Raw genomic sequence first — 5,205 nt, forward strand, 5'->3', positions numbered from 1 at the left:
GCGATCCTTCCGTCTCAGCCTTCTGAGTAGCTGGAATTACAGGCGTGCGCTACCACGCCCGGCTGATTTTTGGATTTATTGTAGAGATGAGGTCTCGCTGCCCAGGCGGGTTTCAAACTCGCGGGCTCAGGCAATCCACTCACCTCAGCCTCCCAAAGGCGCGGAATTACAGGTTGAGCCACCGAGCCCGGCTCATTTGGCCTTTTCAAACAAAACCGGCCTGACAGGTCTTTAAAACTTGCAGCTTGCCTTTCAAAAGGAAATACCTTTAACTGCTACCAACTCCCCTTTCTGCCACATCAACCCCTTGTTCTTCCTGTGGCACTCCCACTCTCCTTTGATTACTTTATCTCCTTCCTGTTTCCCTCAAACAACTCAGATGCTGATCCAGCTGGTTTAACTTCTGTCTCTTGCAATCTGCTTTTGCTACTCCACTCCTTCATCAGTTTCCCTTCCTTCCTGCTCTTGCTTCTCCCTCCACCTTTACCTTCAGGGAAGGGGATGGCACCAAACGCCACGGGGCTAGAACCCAGCCTACAGCCTTCTCATCCCCCTGCCCCACTGCCTGATAACCCCCAGGTGGCAGCCCTACTAGCTACAGCAAGTTGAACCATGTGTGTCCCCTCCCCCCCAACCCTTCTCCACCACGTGTTCTTGGGAAGCCCATTCAGGTTTCCACATGGCTTAACTGGTCTCCCCTCAGGGAGGTGACTGGGACAAAAAGACAATGAAGTTCATGTTAGGGTTTTTTTTCTATGATAAATCTTTCAAATTAAATCTAAACTGGGACTGTCAACCTTCTTCCCAGACAAAAGTAAAGAGATCAGGTGCTAATTAATCCTGTTAACTAACTAAAAAAGAGTCCATTGTAATTTTAATCTGCTTTTCCAACCAAACTTGCAAGTGCTTTAGTAAAATCTTACTTCTAACTTTTCCATGTGATAAAACATTAGTGCTAAATAACACAGCGTCCATTATATCAGGCTCACTAAAGTTGTATTTTAAAAATAAAGTTGTCACCTGTTGTGCCTAACTAGCACCCTCTTATGAGACAGGTAAAGCTTTACATGCTGAACACTCTGTATGACAGGATAAGTTATGGGAACTGGCCATTCCCACCTGGTTAAATCATTTTACTAAGCCTAGTACTTCTCCTGATAGACGAATGAAATACTGTGTACTCTGTGTGAGCACAGTGAAGATGGGAACTGATCCCTCGTCCACACCTCACAACCAAGACTGTAATTTAGTAATTTATAAGGGTTTTTAACAAATTTGCCTGTTCATAATTAGGAATAAGTAGGGACAGATCATTTCACATCCATGTGGTCTGTTCACTCCAAAGGGTTTTACATCAAACTGTTACAGACAGAAATGGTCAAAATGTCTTATGTGTAGCCTATTAAAAAATAACTTGAGTTTTTTTCTAGCTGAGGCATTAGAAGAGCAACAGGGTGCCAACATGGAGGGCTGCAGAACCAGAGGCCAAAGAGGCACCCTAATTGGCAGTCGCCATTAGCGGCAAAACTCCAGCTGCCCATCAGAGACCTGATAAGAATGAACCTGCTAAGGAGATGGTGTCTGTTGCTTATGCGTACAATCTGTAGGGGCACTAGAAGCATAGTTGCCCCCAAGAGGCCTAAACCTCCTGGACCTTGTCCACTGTACAGGCTAAAGAGCCATTGGAAAGCAGGTGTACTGTCTTCTGAAGAGAGGAAAGAACACCTGGCTCAGAAATGGCAGCCACTGGTAGAGCTCGGTGGCTCAGCCTGTAATCCCAGGCCGAGGTGAGTGAATTCCCCGAGCTTGCGGGTTTGAGACCCGCCTGGGCAACTTGGCAAGACGTCATCTCTACAATAAATAAAAAAATTAGCAGGGCGTGGTAGTGCGTGTCTGTAGTTCCAGCTACTTGGAAGGCTGAGGCGGAAGGATCGCCGGAGCCCAGCAGGTCGAGGCTGCGGTGGCCGGGAGTGGCCACTGCATTCCAGTCTGGGCGACAGAGTGAGACTCCAACTCAAAAAAAAAAAAAAGAAATGGCAGCCACTGGGGAGGTGGGGGGTGGAGGGGTGGGATTGACAGTTGAGGGAAACTGCTAAGGGAGGGAGGGGCATACCTCATCAATGAGGGTACCTGCATAATCAACGTTTGTATACCTAACCCTGAATTGTACCCCACATCTTTATAATAAAAAAAGAAAGAAAGAATGACAGAAAGAAAGAAAGAAAGAAATGGTAGCCACTAAGGAGGCCTAGAAATCTGCTAAAGTGCCTGGCACGGGCTTACCATCACCCCTAATGTCTTAATTAACACAAGTGCCAGCCATTTGGTCCTGGCCATCCATGTTGGAATCATATAGCCATATCTTAATCAAACGTTACTAAGGATTAATTTAAAGTATAAATGTAAAACAATTATTTATAAAAAGGTAAAGAAGCCAGAAAGCAAAGGAAAAATGTAAAGAAAGTTGTTGCTATAAAGGTATGCTTTTGGTAAGGAAGAATATAAAGGAAAGAAACATAATTTTGTATAGGAAAGGATCTTGTATAGTACATTTTTGTTCTATAATAGAATGGCTGGTTATTTAAAGGAAGGAAAGTACAGGACAAAAATAAAAGTTTCGAACTTGTCGAAAAATGGTATGAGTATGTCAAACATGGTATGTGAAAGTTTGTGAAAAGAAGTGTGTGAAAGGAATTCGAGGCTACAAAAAGGTTCTATAAATTTACCATTAATATCAAGTACACTAATGCTAGGCCAAAATACTACTCAGAGACCAGAACATGAGCTTCTTAATTAACAATCTCCAAAAGAATTTTCTCCTATAAACAACAGAGGGGGGAGAAAGAGACAAAATTCAGTTAGCCTCCTCCACCACTGTCTTTGTTACAAAAAGCAAGGAGTTTTTACTTTTAAAAAGCAAGGTTTTTTTTACTTTTCAAAATCTTGGGACTATCACTTGCTAGATAAGTAACTTACAATCTTGCTATCTTGTGTTATAACATCATGCTTTTATTTATTTATTTATTTATTTGAGTTGGAGTCTCACTCTGTCACCCAGACTGGAGTGCAGTGGCCGTTCCCGGCCACCGCAGCCTCCACCTGCTGGGCTCTGGCGATCCTTCCACCTCAGCCTTCCAAGTAGCCGGAATTACAGGCATGCGCTACCACGCCCGACTGATTTTTTTGATTTATTGTAGAGATGAGGTCTTGCTGCCCAGGCGGGTCTCGAACCCGCGGGCTCAGGCAATCCACTCACCTCAACCTCCCAAAGGCGCAGGATTAACAGGCTGAGCCACCGAGCCCAGCTACATCATGCTTTTAAAACTTTTAAGACTTAAACTCTTCAGGTTCTCAATCAGTCTCTCTAGGGTGACGTAGGAAACAAGCTTCAGGCACCACATCTACCCCACACCCTCCTGAACTGACTGCAAACCAGGTAAATTGATTTCACTCACAGAAGTTTGTGATCAGCTATAGTGCTTTTCAGCACTATTACTAATGACTTTAAAATTACTAATGACTGCTTCCAGGTTCTTGCTATTGTGAATAATGCTGTGATAAACATACAGGTGCAGGTGTCTTTTTTGTAGAGTGATTTGTGTTCTTCCAGATATATTCCCATTAAAAGAGGATTGGATTTAAAAAATGTGGTACATATACACGATGGAATACTATGCAGCCATAAAAAAGAACAAAATCATGAATTTTGCAGCAACCTGGATGGAACTAGAGTCTATAGTACTGAGTGACCTCTCACAGAAACAAAGGTCCAAGTATCACATGTTTTCACTCATATAATGGACCTTGAACATCCAATCTAATACTATAAGAAAATGACTGACAGTAGTGGGAAACTATGGGGGGGAGGGAGGTGGGATTAACGGGCAAATATCTATCTGGGGATGGGGAAGCACCTCTAATCAATAGGGTGCCTAAATGAAACGTATTTGTATAACTAACCCTTAACTGTACCCCACAACATCATAAAAAAAAGAATATTGATTCTTAAAAAAAAAAAATTACTTATGACTTTAAAATCTCCTTCCACGCACAAGGATTACTAATCCAACATAGGATGAATAACAAAATCACTTTCTGTTTAAAGTACTACTAGTTATTTTTGTTAAACTTCAAGGTAATATTTCTCTGTCAGAAAGTGGAGAAATGTCAATCTCCCATCTCTCTGGCATAGAGGTTACCTGAGCTTTATCCTCTAGCATATCAATCATTGTAAAGGTATATCAGACCTATTATAAAAACAAAAGGGCCAGCTTTCTTTTGCCAATGTTTACCTGTTTTAAATTATCTTGTTCATGATTATTTCCTGCAATTTAAGCTACAACCTAACTGCATGTCTCTAATGTTTTCAATTTTATTTTTCTTCAGACATTGTCAAAGTAGCTGTATTTCCTTGTTAAAGTTATTATTAACAAAACCCCTCATAGCTGTATGTAAATTCTTACCACAACCCAAAGAAGCTTGAAGACAAGCTGCAGGAACAGACATGCATGGACTCAGGAATTCACTGGTGCAACAATAAAAGCTGCCTGGACTTCTGTAGTGGGTATCAAGCCCACTGGGGTAACTATAAACACATTTTACCAGACATCAAAGCCTCAATATGTCATAGCAGTAGCTATAATGGCCTTTATTATAGTAGTGTTAATTCTAATAGTATGCTTACACACAGTGCTTTGTATACAAATACTAAAGATACTTAACATTTCCATGGGTTTCTGTCCACTCATCCCCTGCTCTTGCTCTAGACACATAGGGACAACTCTACACCCCATGTTCAGCAGGAAGTAGCTACAGAAGCCTGATCTTCATCCCTGTTCCCTGGTACAAATAAGAATATCTTTAAAATGGTAAGAGGTGATAATGAAAGGAGCTACCTATAGAAACATAGAATAAATTTAATTTAGCGTAGTCTTTTTGCCTCAGCATAACCATTTTGCTTAGACTTTACCCCCGGTACCTTTGAATCTAGCACAGGCTAGACAAAGATAAGATAAATGTCCAATAGGCAGGTTTCAGGTGGCGCTCGGACATTTTAAATTAACATTTTACTGCAGGCCAAGCAGCAGCCTACCGCACCCCCTTGGCAAATCTCCATCAAGTGCAAGACCAGGACAACCCAACAGCCCAATCTTCCTTCCTTCCTTCCTTCCTTCCTTCCTTCCTTCCTTCCTTCCTTCCTTCCTT

The 5,205-nt window shown here is 42.1% G+C and overlaps 1 protein-coding gene across 1 annotated transcript in view; it reads right to left on the reverse strand.

Annotated features, from left to right (window-relative positions):
* The window catches only part of CCDC141 (coiled-coil domain containing 141), a 223,786-nt gene that overhangs the window by 211,194 nt on the left and 7,387 nt on the right, over positions 1-5,205 (reverse strand). The window lies entirely within an intron of this gene.

The sequence above is a fragment of the Carlito syrichta genome, unplaced genomic scaffold, assembly GCF_000164805.1.
Source record: "Carlito syrichta isolate Samal-C Ts95f unplaced genomic scaffold, Tarsius_syrichta-2.0.1 Scaffold301826, whole genome shotgun sequence".
NCBI classification, from domain to species: domain Eukaryota; kingdom Metazoa; phylum Chordata; class Mammalia; order Primates; family Tarsiidae; genus Carlito; species Carlito syrichta.